The sequence below is a fragment of the Nothobranchius furzeri genome, chromosome 12 (assembly GCF_043380555.1).
Source record: "Nothobranchius furzeri strain GRZ-AD chromosome 12, NfurGRZ-RIMD1, whole genome shotgun sequence".
In the NCBI taxonomy this organism is placed as follows: domain Eukaryota; kingdom Metazoa; phylum Chordata; class Actinopteri; order Cyprinodontiformes; family Nothobranchiidae; genus Nothobranchius; species Nothobranchius furzeri.
Window position 1 is genome coordinate 1,377,908 of NC_091752.1, and position 24,807 is coordinate 1,402,714.

Consider the following 24,807-nt stretch of genomic DNA (forward strand, 5'->3'; position numbering starts at 1 on the left):
GCTTTTGACAGTTTGTGCCATAAATTCTCCCGAGTTGCTGCTAAAGAACCGATTATCACCAACAAGGCTGGAGGGAGTGGGTGGGATCATATTGATTACGGGTGTTGTCAGAAGGTCTTCAGGACCAGGTGTGCTATCACTGTCGTGCTCAAACAGCAGCTGGAATTCCTCGTCTTGCTGTTTGTCCTCTGCAGCACTTAGAGGAGCTGTGAGTGAAACCGGTTTAGAGCGTGGAGAAAGAGCTTTGAGTCCTTCCTTTTTCCAGTAGGAAGAGGAGTGAGTCCCACTGTTGATCCGAACCAACGGGTCCTCATCCACCAGGCTGAAGCTGGTGTTAACGATCCCCAGCTCCTCTCCTGCAATGCGGGCTTCATTCTTCTCACCTGATCCCCTTTCATCCAAGCGTGGATGCAAGGCATCCTGATCAGTCGTCTTCTCCTCTTCCTCCTTCCCTCCACATGAACACAAACAGGCCAAAAGCCTGCGTACAAAACAATGAATTCTTTCCCTTCCTGTCCGAGAACGCCATTTCTCCATGTTTCCATGCGCCACAGTTTCTAAATGCGCCACTTTTCAATTCAGTCAGACAAACCTCTTCGTATTTAAACGAGGAGAAACCACAATCCACTCGTCTGGGATGGATAGAGTACTGAGGTGTGATCCGCTCACTGTCAGCTGCATCGGGTGTAGGTGGTGAATTTAGCAGAGGACACAAAAACCATTAATTCATGCTCTTCTGGTCAGGTGAACACTTGAAATGAATGCAAGCCCTGGATCAGCATCCTTTGATGTGATAAGCAGCAGCACTACTTTGGTTTTAAACACAGCTGCCTCCTGGGAAACGCATCATCTGGTAAAAGCAGCTCCATCTGATGAATTTGTTGGAGTCTTTAATTCGTGTATGGGTCATTTGCCGGGGACTTGTGAGAACATGTGCTGGCGGATGTTTGGCTCACACAACCCACATGGCATCAGATGACATTTCCCTCATTCCACAAGCACGGTCCTGTTCTCTGAGACTTGATGAATCATCATGCTTCAGCTTTCTGCACCACCCACAGTGAAGGCATCGAGGAGGAGATAATATCCCAGATTTTGGTTTTCTCACGCGTTACAAGTGGCAGTTGAATGAAATGAATGATTAATCATCTGCCTAATGTTTGTTTCCTCCCTTCTTTGGAATCTTTTTTGACATTTCCTGTATCACTTTCTTTCATTTCTACATACTTAACCTGCATATCTCCTGATAAAGAACAAGGCTCGGTTTGGGTCAGAGTTAGGGTTGGGAAATTTCACTTTTAGTATCCCAACCTCAGGGATGGAGGATATTAAACAGGTAACTTCCATTAACTCATTCACTGCCAATGACGACTGAAGTCGTCATTTTCATTTTTCTACTGTTTGAGCATCGGAACGAGCCCCCGCACTGAGAGAACAAACATCTCAGCCCTGAAGCCGATCTTCATCCGCATACGTCACACGTCACATGATCAGGAAGCAGCACATCCATGTGTTAGGAGATCATTTTGGGCCGTTCCTGTAAAAAAAAAAAAAGTGAGGCGCGAACCGGAAAAGCGTCTGCCGATCACAATTTGACAACGGATTATGAAAGAACGGATAACGCTGGAAACTCACGGCTTCTTCCTGATGTAAGAGGTGAGTCTCCTCTTTGTTTTGGTTGTTTTGGCATCGACATCATGCTAGCGCGCAACGTTCTGTGACTCTTAAAAAACAGTAAAAACGGTGAGAAACGCTGGCAGCGGAGACCGTTAGTGATCAGGAAACGGCTGGCAGTGAATGAGTTAAGCACTTATTATGGACCACTGATTTAACTTCTAGTTGATAGAAATTCTGATCAAACCACTTCCGGCCTTAAAGCTTCCTGGTTCAGCATCAGGATTAGTACCTTCATCAGAAACCTGTCATACCCAGTACTATACGTGTCTGCTGCCCCCTGGTGGAACATCATTACGTGGAAATGACCTTTTTCTTAAAGTGACCGTGTGTATTTTCCCTGGTGATAGGGGCAGTACATACTTAAATCACTGCAAGAACGCATTATTTGTGTGTTCAAATAAGACTTTACCAACGGATGGCCATTAGGGACAAAAATCCCTTGGAGTGCAACCTCCAGCAAAATAACAAGAACATCAGACTCCCTTTCATCAGTGGCAGCGAGTGAAGAGGTAAATGTGTGAAACAACATTTTTAAAAGGTGAAAGTTTTGTAACTGTTTGTTACAAATCGGTAAATGTGTTTTGTCCTGACAGGCTCCCGTAGAAGAAAACGTGGCATCCAATACGGCGTCGCCCAGAGACAGACCCGCTCCATGTAACAGAACAGATTTTTATGGTTATATGTTATGAAACCGCCAACATTTTTTAACAACTAGGCATCTTTTAATTTTTTTACAACATTTTGATGGATATTTCCAGAGATTAAAGGTAAAAACTAAACATTGTCACTTTAATGTTTTATTGTATTTTTTTCTATTACATAATGACAAAACAAACCCAAAACCATGACTCTCGACCAGAAAAGGGTGGATTGCCAATTTGAGGTCAGGAGAGCAGTCGTGCCTCAAGTGGAGGGTCTTGTTCATAAGTGAGAGAAGAAGGGAGCGGAAGATTGACCGGTAGATCGGTGCTGCGTCTGCAAAGATGTGAACGCTGAACTGATCTGTCGCGGTAAAGAAGGTGCTGAACCAGAAGGCAAGGCTCTCGATTTACCGGTTGATCTACGTCCTGACCCTCACCCATGGTCATCAGCTTTGAATAATGACTAAAAGAACAAAATCGGACACAAGCGGCAGAAATTTGCCTCCTCCGGAGGGTAGCCAGGCTCTCCCTTGGGTGAGGAGCTCGGACATTCAGGAGGGACTTGGAGTAGAGCCGCTGCTCCTTGGCATCGAGAGGTTCCGGCCGAGACGGTTCAGGAATCTTGTCAGGATGCCGCCTTGATGCTGTCACGTTGAGAGCAGGAGGTTAGGACCCAAAATGCAGAACACCCAGAACGACACGAGGCAGAAGCGGATGTAAAATAAAAATTCCTTTAATTAGGATGGGAAAAAAAAAAAATCCAAAAGGGCAGGAAGCCACGCCAAATATCTAAATCCTTGACAAAACCAAAAAGCTCACTTTCTGAGCAGATAACTAGAGACCAGGTGGGGAAACAAAACAACGCTGACAAAGACAATGGACCAACAAACACTGAGGGACAAGACAGGGTTTTAACACAGAGGGGAGCAATCAGGGGAACAGGTGACAGGTGTGAGGAGTGAGGTCTGGGGGGAAGACAGGTGTCATCAATAAACTAAATGGGGAAAGAACAAGCAGAGGGGGGGATAAACCGTAACCTATAATACAATAAATAACTAAACCTAAAGACTGAAGGCAAAGATAAACAACTAATGACTAGAGGGGTGAGGAGGACTAATAACCAATAGGAACTACATGGGAGTGACTAGGAGGAAACATGAGGGAAGCCTAGAGGGAGCTGGGGAACACAAGGAGACACACAGAGCACAAGGAGACACATGAGGGGAACCTGGAGGAAGAAAGGAGGGGGCTGGGGACCAAGGGGAGACAGAACATGACAGATGCCTTCCTGGGATGGCGTTTTGGGCATGTCCTGTTGGCAGGAGGCCCCCGGGTCGACCAAGGACACGTTGGAGCAAGGATGTCTCCAATCTAGGAATGCCTTGAGGTCCTGCCGGAGGAGCAAGCGGCCAGGAAGAGGGCTGTCCGGGATGCCCTACTTGAGACGTCACCCTCGTGACCGAGACCCAGATAAGCAGGGAATGTTATATTAACATCATACAATAAAACACATTCATATTAAATTTCATATTTAAAGATTTAAAAAAGATCATTTTTTAAATCATAAAGATCAGAGCCATAAAACATAAAGGCAAAGATTTACATTTAGGAGGAAATTGGAATGTTTTAATACCAGTAAACTCAAACTCATCATACTCGTGTCTGTCACGCTGTGAGTTGGGGGAGGTTAGGACCCAAGATGCAGACCCAGGATGGCACAAGGCAGGAGTAGTGAAAACGTAAAAATCCTTTATTTAGGGGTAAATCCAGAGGGCTGGAAGCCAAAAACCAAAAAAAATAAATCAAAACCCTGGGAATGAAATTCCTAATAGAGGGAGAGACAACACTGACACAAACAATGGACCAACAACCACACTGTGACGCAGACAGGGTTATATACACAAGGGCTGCGTGATTAGGGAACTGTGCACAGGTGAGACCAATAAACAGAGGAGGAGCACAACGGAGCGGGGGAGGAAACCAGACCTAAAAATGGGGAAGGGAGCAAAATGAACTAGAGGGAGAAAACAGACTAGATAAAACACTTAACAGAAGACTAATGATAAAAGGTGTCTAAGGAAAAACGTAAGGGGAACCTAGAGAGCCTGGAGGGGGTTGGGGACGCACCGGGACGCTGAAACACCCAAGGAGAAAAACCTAGAGTGGCCTGGAGAACACAAGGAGACACATGAAGGCAACCTAGAGAGGGATGGAGAACACAAGGAGACACATGAAGGCAACCTAGAGAGGGATGGAGAACACAAGGAGACACATGAAGGCAACCTAGAGAGGGATGGAGAACACAAGGAGACACATGAAGGCAACCTAGAGAGGGATGGAGAACACAAGGAGACACATGAAGGAAACCTAGAGAGGGATGGAGAACACAAGGAGACACATGAAGGCAACCTAGAGAGGGATGGAGAACACAAGGAGACACATGAGGGAGACGCAGGACGCAGACCATGACAATGTCATTAATTTTACCGGGTTTTTTAGGATCAGTAAGATCGTATAAGAATGAGAAACAAACACTGTTTTGGAACAACTAGTAGGACTAAAACTCTTAATCAGAAATGAAAATTTAAAACATGTTTCTGTAAAAAAAACTGTAAAACAGAAAAACATATAGTTCAGGTAGTCAAACGTCCTTTTAAGATGTTCATGTGGCATTATGTTTTAATGTTTTTGTGACTTCCGTCTTAAAACTGGAATACTTAATCCTGTACTAGTCTGTATTATATTGTTTTTCAGATTTTTTTAGTGTTTAAGGTCAAGCTGGGCACATGGAAATTAGCTGGATGGTCATAAACAAAATAATTTATAGTGATCTTGACTTTCAAAGGCATTTCATCTTAATTGTTTACTTTGCATCTTCGAGTTTTATGTTAATCTGCTTGTATTCGACCATAAAAGTCACAGGAACAGTCAAATCTTTGTGAAATATTGCTTAGATTGAAGTTTTACCAAAACAGAGTTTTGTTCTCTTCAAGAAAACATAAGTTCACACTCATTTTTAACTTTTTATCTGGCAAATTTTGATCCCTGCCTGCAGTTTTAAGCAACAGTTTCCAGATTACAATTACTAGAGATTTTGTTTTTTGGAGAAATGAGAGCTGAAAGCCAGCCGACGGTCGACTGGCTAAGTAAAATACCATAAAGCCTCCTGTATTGAAGGGAAAAGGGCTTTTATTTCCACGCCACACAGAGACCCACATGGGGGCATCCTCTACAGGAACATCCTGGCCTCAGATTTAATGGCAGAAGAACAAAAAGATCATGTGGGTTTACTTTAGCTCAGATTTAAATAGAAAAGCAGAGCCAGAAAGCTCATGTTGCATCAAAGGAGCACAAACAATAATTTAAAAACAAAAATTTACTGAAAGTGAATTTTAGAAATGTCAAAACGTCATAAAGTTTTGTAGGAGGGGAGAATTCCCAAGTCAGGGTCCCAAATTAGTACTCGCAGAGCAACAAAGGGAGGCAGCAGAGAGCAGAACCCAGACATTAAACAGGCCCCACCACCTCTTAGAAGGACCTCCACTGGTATTTGCACGTCTGGATAAAGTTAAACCACACAAGAGCTGTTTTATTTGTAGCCTGGGGAACGTGGCTTTCATGATATCTTGATCTGCTGTTTGCAGGAATATCAAGTGTCATCATAATCCTTGCTGCACGATGTTTGAATAAATGTAAGCAGTAGGGGAACGAAAAGATGTGTGCAGGATTAATGCTGCGTCGCCTTTATCGGGGTTCAGAATTTGCAAAGAATCTGTGACCGTGCTTTCGGGTTTAAGAAGAATGAGCTCCACGTGACGCGTGCTGGGAAACGGTGGCAGGGCGATCAAGCCCAAAACAGAAAACCCGACGTTGCACCAACCTGGCCTTGTTGCACTCTGAGTGAGTCTACATGCCCACACACACACACACACGTGTGTGTGAGCATGCTCTGATTGTGTTTTATAACTGTCTCACAAGCAGAGAGGGGTAAACTCTGGACAACCCAGAAACGGCGGCGCGGCCAACATCAACACAAGCCCTCTGCTCTGGGACGGCTCCGATCTGAAAAGACCTTAAACTCTCGCTCAGCTGCAGCTCTGCGAAACATGTCGAACATTTCCTGTGACATTCGTGTTTCCACAGGCATCAAGGCTCTGGTCCGCAGTCAGCAGCGGGTTCTGTGGTGAACATGACCCTGTTTGGTCATGCAGGGAACTCACACATGCAAACACACAAAAATGAAGCTTTTTTTTTACTCTAATCCACAGAGAAGGAGGAGCAGAATGCTGTGACCAGCCTGTAATTGCATTTACTAAACAAGACAGGAGTGTGAGTCACTTTCCAGAGGAAAAGAATGTCACCTCTTCCTGTGAAATCAGGAGGGAAGGAGGGAGCGACTCCTTCTTTCAAAAACATCCACTCAACTCCTCGTGTTGCCAAGGATGTTGAGCGCCCACCAGGGATCAAACAGTGCGGTGGCACTCGAGCAGCAGTGGGGGTCTAGAAAAATAAGCATCTTCCACCCAAAATGTTGAGCTCCTAAATCAACACATCGTGAATCAAACTTTTCACCATCATTTCCCTCGCTGCCCTCCAGCAGATGCATCCATTTTTTTTCTTGCTTACACAGAGCTTCCTGTTTGCGTTCGCCGCCACCAAACCGCTCAGAAAGTGTGCCAAATATTTGCAGCTTCCCTTGTGGCTGATACCTAATAGCTTGAGAAAGAAAAAAGGGGGAGAAGGAGTTCAGAGGGGAGAAGAAAGGGGCAGTGACCTTCAGAACTTCTGGGCTGAACTTTCCTCTCAAAAGCCACCCCCGCCCCCATTCAGCGGCGAGTCCCCCCCCAATCAATTACTGTTGGCAGTCAGGAGACCACCGATGATTAGCATGGTCTGGGGGGTTGGAGCATTGGATGCAGGAGGCGTGTGGGGAGGGGGGAGAGGAACAGGAAGGAGGCTTTGATCAAAATACTCCCTCAAAAAAAGCGTATTGCACCCCCCCCCCCACCACCACCACCACCACCACCACCCCCACCACCACCACCGCGGTTTATTGAAGAGTTTTATTTATCTCTCAGGATGAAGGATGGCATCCTATTGTGTTCCTCAGACAGCAGTTTGTTCCAAATCTTGTTTACAGTTGGTAGAAATGTTCGGAGGCTGCCAGGCTCAAAGACAATAACCAACATAAACACAAACCTTTTTTAGGTCTTTGAAGCACGAGGGGAAATAATTTACTCTGTTTTTTTTTTTATGAGAATCCGCTCTGTTCCCACGCCCAGAGTGGCAGGAAAGCTCAACAAAATCATTTGTCTTAGATTGGCTGATTGGCTAGCTGGAATCTGTGATGGAAGGACCGTTTGATGACAGGAACTCTCCCTCTCTGCCCACCATCGAGCACCGCGCTCACACTTTTTCACCCTGAAGGTTTCCAGCCTGAACGAGGAAGAGGATTCACACTTCACTGCTAAGAGCCAGGATGGCTGTTGTTGTTAACTAACCCTTTTATTTATGGTGTGGGTAAAATAAGTAAAAGGGAATATCATTTACTCTAGATATAATAGATATACTCTAGATGTAACTTCTATTATATCTAGAACCCTTGAGATAATGGATGAACCCTCAGACCAAAATTAAGCCCAGTGGGCCATTCCCACTATATGTATATATATATATATATATATATATATATATATATATATATATATATATATATATATATATATATATATCCTTCATATATGTATGTGTATACATGTATATATATATGGAGGATACATATATGTATGTATATATATATACATACATATATGTATATATATATACATACATATATGTATCCTCCTCACATATGTATATATGTTATATGATTGGTTGCCGTGTTGGGAACGTTACTTTAAAAAAAGTAATTAGTTACAGTTACTGATTACTTTGTCAAAAATAACTCAGTTACTAACTGAGTTACAAGATTATAATAGTTACTAATTACCAACAAAAATAACTACTTAGTTACTTTTTTCATTAAAGCATGCAAGAATGACTACAATAGTAAAATATAAATGACTAATGACTGGAACATAATAAAATGTCCAAATGTTTTTTATAAACCTGAATAATTTAAATAAATAAGCACTTAACAGGAGGAACTACTAACAGGAACATTACACTAATCAAGACTATTAAAAGGTCACTGTGTGATATTTAACAAGACCCCAATCAGCTAAAATTTAAAATTGCAAATAGAAACACCTGTAAAGGTTCCCGAGCCTTTAAATGGTCTCTCGGTCTAGTTAAATTACAGAAATAAATGTAATTTTGAACAGTATTTAAAATTTTTCAGCTTCACATAATTGTTTGTTATTAGCAGCATTTCTGTTGCTGCTAATCTAGTAATGGTTAAATAAATAAATAAAATCCTTTAAACTGACACTAGAAGAGGCACAAGCCTGATGGAGGACTTACATTTACTAACGTGGGTCAGACCCAACCACAGAAGAGCTGAAGCTGGGTGGTGAACACACACAGGTAATTCTGATAACACCTGAGCTCCATGACGTCTGAGACTGATGCATCAGTGTTACAGCGGGACTAAAGACATGATCAGAAACAGGTTACAGCTGGATGATCTAGGAAGGCAGAAGATCAGGACGTCTGAGCGGTGAACAGGTGAGCGGACCTTCGCGACGTCCCGCTGTCACGCCAAGAAGGACACGGCTGCAGCCGTAGATATTCATCACGTCTTCCTCGTTCTTCACGGCCGTGATGCGCTTCAGCTGATGACAGCTTCAACACACCATGCTGCTTCACGCACGCATTCCCTTATCAGTAACAGAAACGACGTTTTGATAAAATAAGACGTAATTAATTAGTTTGCTCGTTTCAGAAAGAATTTTTTTTATTAACGTGGTTATTTTAAACGGCGTCATTCCCATCACTGCTCTGTTGGGTCTACAGCAGGCAGCGACTGAGACAGTGAGAACACTGAGGGTCTCCGCCCACTCGGCCAATCATCATCGTGTTTGTAAGTGCGTCACCGACACCTCTCTCTCCCTGGCTGCAGCTGAAGTGTGGCGGTCAGAAATCCTCACACTGCTGCTCAACGTTCATAAGCGCATAGTAACGCACAACCTTCCGTCCCCAGTAACGGTAACGGCGTTGCAACAGCGGGAAAAGTAATTAATTACATTATTCTGTTACCTAAAAAAGAACGCCGTTAGTAACGCCGTTATATTTAAACGGCGTTACTCCCAACACTGCTGTCTAGGTACATCCCCAAATGCTTGTGTAATCTTTGTGATTGGCATCTGTATGAAAACTGATGAATGCTACTGGCTAATGCTGGACGGCGGTCCCTTCAAATTGCATGGGGCTCTATGGGACGGGCTTAGCAATAAGGAAAAATGACGTATTGCCTACATTACATTACAGTACAGGGTAAGACTATCACATTTATTAATCTCTAAACCATCATGACAACTCTTTGTTGTCATGATGGTAAACTTAACCTATTAAAATTACTTTTTGTACCAGGCTGTAAAAACGTTCATTCCTGCTGTGACGTTGTCATTTTTAACAATGGAGTCAATGGAAACTTGCTCCTTTCTGGAGCTACCCCTAGTGGAAGATGGGGGAACTGCAATTTATTGTCACTTCCTGGTTGGCTTCACTGTTGGCAGGCGGAGGTTCGCCCTTCTGAGATATACAGAAATAATAATCAACACTGTGCACCACCAAGCAGCAAAGCCATCTTTACAACAGCTTCCTGTGCAGCTCTCCATGCACACCATTACTAGCGTTAGCACCTCTGGAGAGCTCAGCGCAAACAGTTGAGTCGGTGATTTTCCCATGGGAACACCACGACGTGTTGATGCCAAGCGCTCTGAAGCGATACGGCTATCTCGTCTCACTGATGTTGTCCTCTGGGAGTTTCAGCATTCAGATAGCGTTGGAGAAATAAAGGACAATTAAATGCAACTTTATCTGCCGTTTCAGAGCCAAGAAGGACAATCCCGATGTGGAAAAATAAAACAAAAACAGGTTGGATTCTGAAGTTTGGGAACTTTATAAAAGTTTGGTCTCGGTGAAGCATCTGAGCCCCATCTCCAGGCGGCCTGCTGTCACAGGTCTTTACAAAGAGACAGATTGAGGACAAAGGCAACTTGTCCACTTGTAGCCCCTCTGAGGTTTCCCTAACGAAGCCTCGGCCCTCACAGACATCACCACAAATTAACTTTAGCAACCAGTGAAAGAACAGATTAGTGCCGAGAGGATGGCACAAAGGGCGTTAAATACGGCGAGAAGCATGCCGGACCACAGACCAGGCTGGACGCCCGCTACCTACAACTGTCCACGCTGACCTATTTTCACCAAACTGGCTTAACTATTTTAGCAGCCCCTATTGAAGACTTGCCGGCGGCCTTTGATGTGGCTCATAAAAGCAGCGATGAGGGTTTAATTAGGTGTGGCAGGTGATTGAATGCTGTGGTCATCTGCAGGGGTGGAGGCAGATGCTGCAGAGAGACACATCAGTAAAGAAGACAAAACTATTGTGGCAGAGGCCTCGGCGACCAACACCGTCCTTCCCCTCAAACCGAGAAGAAAAGTGATTTCAGATTCAATTAGCTTCTGTAAAGTAGGAAACGCCGAGCAGATGGAAGCAATAGTCACGGCCCTCACAGTCTTGTCTTTGGGACAAATTTACCGTGGCTTTGTGAGGTTTTTCTAGCATCAAGGGGGGAAAAAAGGCCTCAATATTTTGTGTTATTGCCCAAGTGTTCTGGTCCTAAAAAATCAGCCAAGTCTGCTTGATTTCTGAAGGAAAAAGTGAAAACGTGCAGGAAAAAATAGCTAAACAATGTCATACAAGCATGTAAATAAATGATTTAAATAACAAATCAAGACTTTTATGTTTGCTTGGAAGGTTGTCTGACTACCAGAGTTCACGAGGAGACGTAACAAGATTCACGTCTTATTTATGAAAGAAGAGGTTTGTTCAAGCCTTGAAACTAAAGAAAAAACATTTCTTTCTTGACTTTCAGGGCTTCCGTGTTTGTTTTTTTTAGTTAAGCTGGAATATTTATACAGTGGAGACTTTGTTGAGTCTGTGTGTCACTGTGGATTAGATCAGAAAAAGGTGGGAAAACATGTTTTGTTCAGTTTTCCGACTGATAATCACCCGTGATGATGTCTCCAAACGCTCAATCTCTCTAAACGACGCTGACAGCTGCCGGAGTGGATTTCTGTGTTTTTCTTTATCTCTTTTGTAATAGTGTGTACTAAACAACCTCAGTTCAGAGAAACAGAAATCAGTCCTGGTGGGACTGATGAGCTAACGGCTAGTCACAGGTGAGGTCATAAAACAGCTCTGATCTCCAAAACGTTACGTCATTATTTTCTGCAGCATTTTGATTTGACACATGGTCTTGCTGAAGCCACGTGTGTGTATCTGACTTTACCTCCGAGGGAGGACATGTCCTTCTGCCGTCTCCATCTCTTCACAAATATTCCTAAAGAAGGAATCCAGCAAAAGTCCCTCCTGAGATTGTAATAACCTCGCTTCAGCAAACACTCGCAGATCAGACGTGCAGAGGTTTTCAGTCACCTGTGCATGAGGAGCTCACTACCTTCATTTCTTGCAGCTATCTCTACCAATTCTGCCTTTCTCGTGATCCGGTAAAACATTTTCCGTTTTCCCTTTTTTTTTTTTTTGTATGTTCACATTTTTGTTTGTTTGTTTGTTTGTATGTTCACATTTTTGTTTGTTTGTTTGTTTGTTTGTATGTTCACATTTTTGTTTGTTTGTTTGTATGTTCACAGTTTAGTTTGTTTGTTTGTTTGTTTGTATGTTCACATTTTAGTTTGTTTGTTTGTTTGTTTGTATGTTCACATTTTTGTTTGTTTGTTTGTTTGTTTGTTTGTATGTTCACATTTTTGTTTGTTTGTTTGTATGTTCACATTTTAGTTTGTTTGTTTGTTTGTTTGTTTGTATGTTCACATTTTAGTTTGTTTGTTTGTATGTTCACATTTTTGTTTGTTTGTTTGTTTGTATGTTCACATTTTTGTTTGTTTGTTTGTATGTTCACATTTTAGTTTGTTTGTTTGTTTGTTTGTTTGTATGTTCACATTTTTGTTTGTTTGTTTGTTTGTTTGTATGTTCACATTTTTGTTTGTTTGTTTGTTTGTTTGTTTGTATGTTCACATTTTTGTTTGTTTGTTTGTATGTTCACATTTTAGTTTGTTTGTTTGTTTGTTTGTTTGTATGTTCACATTTTAGTTTGTTTGTTTGTATGTTCACATTTTTGTTTGTTTGTTTGTTTGTATGTTCACATTTTTGTTTGTTTGTTTGTATGTTCACATTTTAGTTTGTTTGTTTGTTTGTTTGTTTGTATGTTCACATTTTTGTTTGTTTGTTTGTTTGTTTGTATGTTCACATTTTTGTTTGTTTGTTTGTATGTTCACATTTTTGTTTATTTGTTTGTATGTTCACATTTTTGTTTGTTTGTTTGTATGTTCACATGTTTGTTTGTTTGTTTGTATGTTCACATTTTTGTTTGTTTGTTTGTTTGTATTTTCACATTTTTGTTTATTTGTTTGTATGTTCACATTTTTGTTTGTTTGTGAAACGCCTCGTGGTTTTTACCTTGAGAGGCGCTATAGAAAAAAAACGTTCTTCACAGACGTTTTAAATCGGAACCATTCTTCAGCATCCGTATCACAACAAACAACCCAAGTGTTCCCGATGACTTTTTAAGCAGCATAATGAAAACGTTTTATTCACATCCTTGCAAGTTTTGTTCTGACAGTTTATTAAATTATAAAGCTGTTTAAATGAGTCTCACCACAATCTTTTATCATTTTCTTCTGAGACACAGTCAAACAGATCCAGGTCAGCTTTGATCCCTTTCTGTGTCCCCATTTAAACAATAAACTGACTGTAGATGTAATCCCTGAAGCACATGCTCGTATTGTGCTTCCACACATGTAATCCAGCCTCTCCTCCATGCTGCCGGGGTGTAAGAGGGGACTATTTGTGTTTTTTTGTCCTGAGCCTCCGAGGAGGCCTAATGTCTCCCCCCTCTAGACGGCAGCGGGCTGCTTTAGGACTCGGGTTGCTGAGGTTTGCTTTGCCTCTTTGACCTCGAGGAAACAAGAGAACTTCCATTTTATTCCTGTTTCTTCAAACAGCAGCATCAGTGTTTACACCAGCGGAGCTTTTTTTTCCGAGGTGTCATTAGAAATTAATCTCATCACCAATCTGTGCATGCACTATTATCTCTTTTTGTTAATTTGCCCCGCCGTTGCTTTGAGCGTCACCGCTCCAGCGGTTTTATCAGGACTGTGTTTCATCAGCTATGAAATCAGCGCCTGCTGCACATGGCCTTTGACCCATCCTTCGTTCATTCGGGAGCGATTTTGCATCTGTCAGCCATGTGGCACTTTTTAAATTCCTTATCGACAGCGTAGCAAGTTAAACATCAGTAACTGTTCCAAACTTTGATTGGATGTGTTTGTGAACTCGGTAAGGAAAGCTGCTACTGGCTGCCCCAAAAGTCACTAAAACTACTTAAATTGTATAATTTGGCATGGAAAGTATTTTTAAAGCTCAAAATAGATAACAAAAAGCAAAAAAGATCAAATTTCTTTAGCTTTTTTTCGTGTTTTGGTAGTGACGGGGTTAAAGAACATCACATGTTTACAACCCACCCTGGTTTCAGCCAGTGGCAGCTTTCCATTAGCCTTCTGGACTTGGACGGGTTACCGTCTCCTGCTCAGACTCCAGTATACATGCTCGTGAACGGTGTGTTACGGCAACGCCACAGTTTTGTCCTGAGCTACGCCGTGCATCTTTTCCCACCGGGAGCGGATCACACGCAGAGCTGCTGTGCCGCAGTCCGTGTAGCTGAACTTGAAGATCACAAACTCTCAGGAGAATTGAAGCCGAGTGCTTTAAAGTAACTTTTTAAGTGGTCAGCACTGGCGTAGACTTGCTCTTGACATTGGGGAAGTCTCCGACCGCTGCAGAGGAGCAGAGTGTGGGCTCACTTTGCCCGGACGCCCAGCTTGTCACTTGTGGAGCTCCCTGAGGGAGACCATAGAAACTCCACCGCTCGGTGAGTTGATTCGTGCTTCATGTTAGAGTCGTTCAACTGCTTTTTTCTGGCTAAAATCACCCGCAAACCTCCGTTAGCTTCAGTTAGCTTGTTAGCTTGTAGCTGGGAACAACGGCAGACTCTGATCCTCAGAGATCTGCTCTTAGCTCCCCCTCTTTGCCCATTTGTGGAATGTCTGTGCGTGACAAGATGTGTGACATGGCCAAGATGGTGGTGATCGGAACTGCCCGTTTAGCTTCCAATGAGCCCTTCAGAATGCTGAGTGATGTCACAGAGGGTTTGTCCGGTATTTTAACAGTCAATGGTCAACACACTTCTGGGACACATCTGAAATGTGCCACAGCGCCTCTGCTGAAAACCAGACTAAAGACCATAAAGACTACCGTCAGCCACGGAGACACGCTGCTGATGTTAGTCACCAAAGATGTACCGGATATCAGTTGGGACTGGGCTGCCTGTGAGTGCCTTGGGAGTGGGAGCTCACATTTGAGTTAATACTTTTACATTCAACAGCTCTCTGAAAACACTGAAGAGCTTTAAAACTAATGAAGAGTTCATTTCCCAAAAACTAAAGATGATAGCCATTTTTGATCAAATCACCAGACTGTCTTTTGACAGACGTTCTAAATCCAGTGAAACACAAAACAAACCAGACTCTGTTCTTAGCCAACTTGTGTTTTTCAAATAGGCACAAGCCTAGACTGAAGGTCAGCTGTGAGGTCAAAGAGCAAATGATCAGTCTGTTTGGGATCCACAGCCTCCCAGTAAACCACACACCCACCAGCGCTGCTGCCGTACCCTGTGCCGGTGTGGAAAGCTGCAGAATCAGACAGGAAGTTCTTATTGTACTGGTGCAGAGATCCCAGAGCCAGACAAAATACAGGAGTGATGTCATCCCTGGCAGGGCCAGGCATATCTTTGTGCTTGCTCACCACACAACAAAGACTTAAGTAAACACCGTTACCACCACCGGTCTTCAGCTGTCATTCTGATTAGGCCGAGCGGTGATTGAAAACCACGGACCTGTGTTGTTCCCAGCCACGCCGTTACCGCTGACCCCCGCGGCTCGTGCCTGAGGTGCTTTTCTTTATTAGTCCACAGGGTCAGTATTTGTCCCCGTAGCCATCAGTAGCTGGCTTAAATCTGCAGAGTCAACATTCTGCCTTCCTGGCTGTTAGCTGCATTAGCACGCTGGAGCTGCACGACACTTCCATTCCCACTAAGCAAACACCCCCCCCCCTCGGCCAGATAGCATCTCTGTCCAGCCATTCATGATCTGGGCCAAAGTCTGAACCCAGGCTGTTGAGGTGCGAGAACTTTGAAAAGTTGCTAAACTAGAAATATAACAACAAAAAAAAGTTCTTTTTTCTTGTTTTGATTTCGTTTTACAGCAAACTCGTCGCTTCTGTTCACTTTTTCAGCATCAACACTCAGCGGGAACTCAAGAGAGCTGTGACTGAATCCTATTTTTTCCCAGGAAGCCAAACTTTGGGAATGCAACTGTAAACATTTTACTCCAAACAATAAATCACAACATTGTTTAATCAGCATCCTCCAAATTTTCATTCATTGCGGTTTTCCTCTGAGATGCTTCGCTCTTTGGCTTGAATTTGCATATTTTTCCAGATATTCCACCCTGGTTTTTTTTTTTTTTTTTTTGCTGCTGGGCTTCAGATTCAGGCAAACAGCAATTACCCAGGAGGGAAATGTGGTGGGGAATAAAACGGGTCATTGTGATAATCCTCAATGACGGATTTACAATCCCCACCAGAAACAGCCATGAGTTTATCTTTGTACGTCTTTGCAGACTTTTTTATCCTCAAACAAAACAGAGCGCTTAACTGTGACTTCTAATGGAGATAAAGCTCAATATCTTTTATTCAAACAAGTGAATTCTTATCTGAGTGTTCTTTGGTCTCATAGAGAAAGCCCAAAACAATGAGGAGATCCTCTGTTCTTCCCACTCGCTTTTAACCCCGAGCCTCACCTGGGGCTAATCTCTTGGGGCATCTCAGCCACACAAAACCTCCGTAAACCTGAGTAAGATGATGCCATGTTGGTGGTGGTCTCTAAAGACCAAGCAGGACAATGGATCAAATGCAAACCAACATACAAAGAGGCTTTGAAGCATTGTTGTCAGTCTCTTCTCTCTATTGCCCCCCTTTTGCTCTTCCTCCGCTCCCAGTATCTGGCGCGTTATCTGACCCAGTGAAAGTGCCTCGTTCCGAAGAGGAAATTTCTGATTTGCCTATCTCGCTTACCTGAGACCTAGAAAACAAAATGCCAGCGATTCACCAACATTCACACTGACTCTTTAAGAAAAAAAGAATACAGCGAAACCCGATCACGGTTCAGAATTCCCCCTCATTCATTTTACTGCAGAGTCATAAAAGAAATGTGGTCTGGGTTTTATGGGCGTGTAGGTAAATCACTGTGACTTCAGAAGGAACAAAAATCTCAGATATTACGTACGGCAGGATTACACGTAATCCGAATGATTGTTGTTCACAGGGTAAAGAAAATCCCGTGCATTCATCAAACTCAACAGCTTTTTGTAGCACTGATGTCTTTCTCACTCCTTCCTTTAACAGTAAATCTAATTCAAGATGCAAAAAAAGATTAAGAGGTCTACAAACATGGCTGCAAAAACTCGGATTGCCTTCATGTTTGCAGAGAGACAGCGACGCGCTGACAACTGCTGAAAGGAGACTTACTGCCAACGTTCATGGAAATGCTCAAACAGCAACAGCTCCAGCTGCCTAGCTTTTGTTATAAATAACTTTCTTTTGCAGAGGAGTCTGACCCTTCAACATCAATCTGCATCTCCGTGATAAAGAGCGTGATGACAGAGGAGTTGATCGCCGGCCTGCGGGTGAGGTCCGCGCATACTTGTCTGCAGTTTCTACTGTAAACGTTAGCGTCTCCACCCAATTTCCACAGATCTGTCTCTCCTCCCGAGCCGTCTGCAGACATCAAGTCAGATGTTTACCTTCGCTCCATCATTCATTTTCACAAGACCATCGGGAGCCCTGCCTAATGAGAAAACAACACGCGTCTAATCAGCTCGAGTGATTACCGAGAATCCGTGCAGACCTCAGTGAATGTAGCGCTGGCAGAGGCAGCTTACCATACAAGCGCACCAGTTTGTTGCCAGCTGGCGCTCTGACGGTCATAAAGGTTCTGTTGGGAGCCCGTTAACAGTCCGGCGTTGTTTACCAAAGTCAAACCGGCACAGTAAGCACCATGCAGGCTCCATGCAGCAAAACACGCAGCAACACATTTGTTCAAAAGCCTATCACATGATCACTGTACAGCTTTGTGCATGCGGGCAATTATCCCCAACTGTCTCATGGCCATTTCAGAAGCTACTTCCTTTTCTTACTCAAAAAAATAACAAAAAGTCTTACCTTGAAACTAAACGTGCGCAGCTATCCTGGAGATCCTGAGGACACTATTGCTGGGTAGATGGTCTGAAGGCGTGCTGTAGGTGGACGGGGATTGGTGGCTGACAGAAAAGGGATTAAACGGCATTAAGGGTGTCCAGATGCAGGGCTGCGTGCACGTTTGTTCACACTAATCTGACATGATGCTCTGCAACATTAAATGTGGAAAACTGAGTTGCCTCCTCATGTGAAAACAATTAATCAGCGGTGCCACATTAGATCTTAACAGGGCTGCAGAATGAAATGGAAGCAAAACAGTTGGGCCTGTGTTTATTCACAAGCACTTTGTTTCATTCATCTGTACGCCTCTGTTGTCTAAAGCTGATTAGAGCTGGCCAGATGGGCCCCACTGAGCACGCCCTGTCTGTCTGCTGTGCTGCAGCAGCTCCTCCTCCGCTGAATGATGAACATCTGTATGACGGGATAACAAATACATGCAAACTGGGTCATGCTTGTGTTTGAATGCACATTTCAAAAGTATCAGCCATTTCCTGTTCCAACAGTTGCTATCAAAATATGCAATTATGATGCAAAATCCCACACAAGGACGGCCACAAGATGATGTTCTTTTCCTGCACGGACCATTTAAGTGTCGTTTTTTTTATGTAATTCACATTTTCTCTGAGATAATTGTAGGAAGGCAGGGAGTTTCTGTACCAGTAATGTACGTCCAGAGGCCAAAACATTCCCCAGCTGCAGCTCTGAGGCCAGCCTTGCTCCCTGAGCAGCCTCCTCTCAAAGCCTCCTGTGACCCTTCAGACTTTTCCATAAATCTGCTGAGTGATTGCGGTGGTCAATTAACACTCTATGAATTGCTCCCAGTGGAGGGAACGGTCACATCCGTAACAGCAAGAAGCCAACGCCACAGGTTCACTTCAAGTTCTGTAATAATAAGTGAGTGGACCTGGTACAATGAAACAGGGTCTGAAGGTCCACAACTATAATAGCAGCCATTGTGCTGCTGGTCACACAGCCACTCAAGTGCAATATTCTGGAAGGCCATTTCATTACGTCCAATAGAGCCTCAATCATGTGTAAAATTTGAAGTTTGAATGGACTCGCTATCACATCTGTCATCGGTGAATGCTAATGGAAGGCCTTTTTCTTGCATTTGATGCTTTCTCTGTTTTTGTTCCCAGTCTCAGCACCAGAGTTTAGCTGAATTTAGGAGTTTTAATCTAGACAGGGCCTTCAGTTATTATTGTGGTGCAGAGGCAGGTTAGCTCACACAAAGATGTTTCCTCCAGATTAAGTAAAAATAGATTTTTGCACCACCAAAGGAAAGAAATCCATCAAAGTGCAGAACAAGAGTTTTGTTTTTCATGTTCTGTTGTTGAAACAAACTCATGACTGAAAACCCACAGATGTTTGACCTTTCTGGTTCTGTAGCATGTATGTGTGCAAAATAAACTAAAAGGACTTTTTCAAATAACTCTCCTGTTTACGGCTTCTGTTTACCACCAGTAAGAGTTAAAAATGACTAATTTCTCACCAGTCGACTGAAACTTATAACAAACCAGTATAAACTTACAAAATTGCTGAAAGTTTGTCTCCTTTCTCCTTAGGAATGTACGGGTTTACATGCATGCTAGTGTGTCGTTTTTATAGACAACATGCAATTTATCCATTTCTAATGTTGGATGAAAAATATCTTTCACTGGGAGAAAAATAGAATATCTCAGTGGAAGTGGTTTGATGTTTTATGACATCTGTTAGCCTCAGCTTTAACAAGGGTCCTAGCTGTTGTCATTAAAGGTGTGGTTCACTGAAAAAAACAGTTTTATTTAGTTTTTATGATTATAACGGGTCACTCCGAGCTTCTCATGCAGGCTGAACATGAAAACGGTCTCCTCCACCTATCTCCTGCATCAGCATCTGATAGAAAATCTAGGATTAAAAAATCCTGACAGATCTACGTCACACTGTCACTTAACATTAACTCACCCATCTTGACTCACGATGAGGGAGGCTGTTGTTGTAGCATCCAGGAAACAGCAGAGGACACCTCGATTAGTAGAAGTTAATGTTAGCTTTAGCAATTCCACCACATAGCAGAACTCCTTGTGTTTTTGTGGGGATAAAACATTGTCGCAAAGCACGATGCTGTTAACCAATCAGAGGCGAGATGTCCAAATATCAGGAAATTAGACTCCAAATCTTCTCGTATGAGCTCAGCTCTGATGTAGCTCACCTCTAGTTCCTGAAACAGGTGCACCGGAGCTTTGTTTCTCCAGAGAACAACTTACAAATTATTCGTTCTTGTCGGAGACTGTTGTAAAGGTTTAGATTAAACAGGTGAACCACACCTTTAGGATATTTAGAATTTTTCAATATAAAACAGGGGTGCACTGACAAAAGTGAGGCTGCTGTACACTGGTGTCACTGACACCCCCCCCACCCGACTACCACCAGCAGGCAATGCGGCTTAAGTGTCAACGATAGCGAAATATCTGACTTCTTCTGTAGATTCACTGTAGCAGCTCCTCTGCCACCATCGCCCCTTGATGATGAAATATCTGTGACACACTGAATCGCTGAAATGTATTAATATTTACTCTTAACTCACTCGATTCTAGTAGTTTTTGAATTTTGGTTTATAAAATATGACTATTTTGAGGTTGTGCTATGCTAGTTCGCTTCACAAAAAGAAATAAACTAATAAAAGTCAGATGCTGTTTTACAAAACCCGACGTACTGAATATATAACTGTCAGCTGTGCCATTAATTAGCAGAAACAGAGCAGAGGTGTGACCAAGTCGCTGCTTTGCAAGTCACAAGTCTTTCCAGTCAAGTCCAAGTCAAAGACAACCAAGTCGAGTCCAAAGTCAATGATGTGGAAGTCCAAGTCAAGTCCAAGTCCTTAACTTTGAATTTTCAAGTCATAATCAAGTCATCTGTCCAACTTCAATTTAATGACAATGATAATAAATAAATTCCAGAATAAAAGCTTCTTAAAGCTTCATTTATTTGCTCAAACACGCAGGAAGTGCAACTGAAACTGATTACGAACTAAGAGCTGCTGCAGTTAGCAGAACATCACGCCCAGAACCAAGAATGATTCAGGATTTTTGTCCACGTCGGGCAACTTTTGTGCTAAATTATCAAATATGCTCAAGTCATCACCAAGTCAACAGATGCAAGTCAATTCAAGTCTCAAGTCAATGGCGTTCAGGTCCGAGTTAAGTCATAAATCTTTATAGATGTTTTCAAGTCGAGTCAGAAGTCATTAAAATAATGACTCAACTCTGACTCGAGTCCAAGTCATGTGACTCGAGTCCACACCTCTGAAACAGAGTAAACATGTGTTTTATGTAAAGGCGTAGTGAAAAAAGTCTCTCTGTTAGAGGTATTTCACAACGTAAATAGACCTTTTGTGGTAGAAATAATTTAAAAATAAAATTTTCTCATAGCCCCAAATAAGGGAAAGCCAGTGTATCATACAATAACCCAAATTTGAACATTTCAACAACTTCTCCAAAGACATCTTATGTATTTTTGAACCTTCAACATGTAACATGAAATCTGACGTCCAAATCTACCACATGCATTCTAGATTTAAATAATCTGTGTTAATCTCTAGACCATCCATCCATCCATCCATCCATCTAATGTCTGAACCCGCTTGTCCATGTAGGGTCGTGGGGGGGCTGGTGCCTATCTCCAGCTGTAATCAGGTGGGGTACACCCTGGGCAGAGTGCCAGTCCATCGCAGTAATTTCTAGACCCTGAAAGCCAAAATGAGACACCATAGAAAAGTTATAGGAAGACTTGGAAAAATTAAATAAAGGAAATCTATCATGCATATTTAGATTAGACATGTTAAAACGTTGACTCAGTCACTGAATGACTGCCGATATTTGCTTTGATTATTTAGATTGTTTTATTTGTCTTAATGAGTCTATTTTTCTTTCCAAACCCAGTGTGTTTTGTGGATTGGGTCAATCAAATAAAAGCTATAAAGAAAATTAATTATAGGCAACCCCATTTTTAATTGAACTCACTGACAGATTTTAGCTCCAAACTTCATTACGCTGCTGTGAGATCATTTGTGGTGAAGCGTTTGAGCGTGTTGACAGTCGAACACATTTACTTTGTTTACACATTTTGTGAGTGTGGAAAATAGGTGGTCACACCCCCCCCCCCCCCCCCCAAGCCCTGTAATTTTCACTTTGTTGGCCTTATTTTTTATGATGCTGAAAACAATTATGTATACAAGGAACATCTCATAAAAGACACTGATATAAACATTTTATTACAGCAGACAATTTTTCCCCAGTGAAAAGGCATTATGGAACATAAACGCATGACTTCGTCAGCCATATTACACTTCTAATGTTGATATTTACATCGTGCAAGGTGTCTGGCTGGGAATCGGTTAGAGACCCTCGCTCTGGCTCATGATGGTGTGCAGGGAAGGTCCGAGTTGTGTCTGTCTTTGCAGAAGCCAGCTGTGGCTTTTGGTTGGTAGTAAACCGTTTTTATGTCTAGACGCTACACCGAAATAGAAGCGCTGAACGGATTTAGCTGAGTGTTAACGTTTACTTTATGGGTGTGAAAACAGCAGTGTGCACACAGATCAACAGACTCGGACTGTTTACAAGAACGTGCTTTTTCATTAGAACCCATAAGAACGATTACAGGAAAGCCAGATGAGAGTCACTGGCAGTGGGACTGCGCCATGCTGGGGGATGCACATCAGCTTTGGACTGCTTTAACCCTCCGGGGTCCAGGGTGTAATTTGCCATTTTTGACTAATTTAGAGTTTTCCTTTGTATTTCCAAAATAAAAACCATAACCACTGCCTTATGTGGTATCAATCTTTTCAGCACAACCTCGACTTTATGGATTTATACTTATTTTTTATATTTGGACATAAAGGGGTTGCATATTAGACCTGAAATCACTCAAAAACATAAAATCCGAGTAGGAAAAAAGTTGTTTATTTTACTGTGAAACCAACAAACATTTATGACGAAAGATTTTTATCATTTAGAATGGTAATCTAGACCGTACATTTATAAAAAATATGACTAAATATAGCAAATAACAAATTTAACCAAAAATTATTAGCCCTCTGGGGTCCAGGGTGTAAATCACCGTTTTTGACTCATTTTGGTTTTTCTTTTGTATTTTCTAATAAAAACAATACATGTTGCCTTATGGGGTATTATTTTTTTCAGGACAACCTGGACTATCTGAATTCATACTTATTTTATTAATTTGTGGGGAGTGGCTCTGTCTCACGCCGCGGAGATCGAGATCTGTCAGCTGCGCGGCGGCGCCCACTCCTCTTGTTGGATCTCCGAGGAGCTGCATCTCTGCCTTCGTCCTCCACCTCATCATGACCCAACTCTTCTCTGAGGAAGGATGGATCTGCCACATCATCATCAACATCCTCGCTATTTGCTTCAGACTCCGGCTGTGAGACTCCGCCCACTTCCTCTGCTTCCGGTTCATAAAACAGCCGTACGATCTGAACTGCCTGGTGGACATTTATCCTTCTCTGTCATGACTCCCAATCCTTCACCCTCCTCTGCCTCCTCATTTAGCCTTCAACCTTCATCCAGCTCACCTGGTCCCCTCACCAAGCTCCTGACAAGCCCTGTTTCCCCTAGCAACCATAATCAACTCCATTCCTCTCACCTGCTCCCCCTGCTATATATTCACCTGTCAGCCACCAGTTCCCTGCCAGATTATTGAAAGCCCTGCAAGTAAATTCTCCAGCCATCCACCCTGCCTGATCTCTGCCTCCGGACCTCGTTTTTCTCCTGACCCCTGCCTTTCACGCTGCCTGCCATTACGACCTTCGCCTGTCTCTGACTCTGTCTCCAGCCTCGCCCACCTGGTAACTCTGCACCAAATAAAAGACGTTTTTTATCTACTTTTCTGTATTTGGCGTCTTCACGGGTCTTCCGAGTTCTGTTCTCGACATTCTCATCATCCTTTATATAAGCCTAATAAAAGCCTACAACACTGCAGAGACCACATATCTGTCCGGATCGCTCCAAAATATGAAGTTTACCGTCAACATCTGTCTAATTGTTTGTTGTTACTCCGTTCGCGCCACTCCTTCCCCCGTGAAGCGGCTCCTTTTAGCGCACATCTCGTTACTCGTGTGGCCTTCCTCTCTCTCTCAGCTACATAATGATGCTTTTTATCAGCTGAATATGTGAGACTTCCACCAACAGCAACAGGATCTCATGTTTTTGTGGGTTTTTACGTTCACAAGCACATTCCCGCTCACGGATTACTAAACTGCTGTTTTGACAAGTTATCAGATTGTCTAAAAATAGGTCGTTGTTTAGTTTAGTATAACTCCGCTTTTACGTTGCCTATTAACACAATTTAAAAACTGGGGTGTAGTTTATAATCTCCTTTTTAAAGCTGAATTGAAACCGAAACTCAGGGAGGCGGAGTCTTGCTGCTACCGCGTCCCAAATCAGACCTGTTCAAAAGACGCGGATACGCGTCCGTGGACCCCAGAGGGTTAAGAGGCTGAGGCTTTGGTGTTCTCCAGTTCAGACTGGTACCCCAACTAGAGAGTCTCTAACCAAAAGCCGCATGCAAAAAAAAATTGAGAAAAAAGAGGGTGAAGGCTGAATACCAAATGTTGATAGGAGTCTTTCAAGGTGCTTGGGCATTACAAGGTTTTGTTGAAAAAAGATTCCTGGTCTAGTCCTTCACACAAGTCTCAGAAAGTGAGACTGGAAATGATCACTACTGTAGGGAAATTGACCCAAGCTGAAACAACATAAGTTAGGTATCAGAGCATCATGCAGCAACGATAGGCTACCAAACATCTCACCTGCTAAGACTGGCTGTTGAGGAGATGTACAAGGTAATGCAGTCACCATTAAAAAAAGGTTTTCTACACACACACGCCGCACTCAAATGCAAGCCGCGGCGCAGCAGCCACATGCAGGTCTCCGGCGCACA

General features: G+C 42.9%; 1 protein-coding gene across 2 annotated transcripts in view; it reads right to left on the minus strand.

Moving 5' to 3' along the window:
* Positions 1 to 18,150, minus strand: part of LOC107375453 (uncharacterized) — a 47,183-nt gene extending 29,033 nt beyond the window's left edge. For both annotated transcript variants that reach the window (XM_054749799.2, XM_015943995.3), the window contains exon 1: positions 17,836 to 18,150. The gene's annotated coding sequence lies outside the window, so the exon portion shown is untranslated. The remainder of the gene's footprint in view (positions 1 to 17,835) is intronic.
* Positions 18,151 to 24,807: the final 6,657 nt, after the last annotated feature.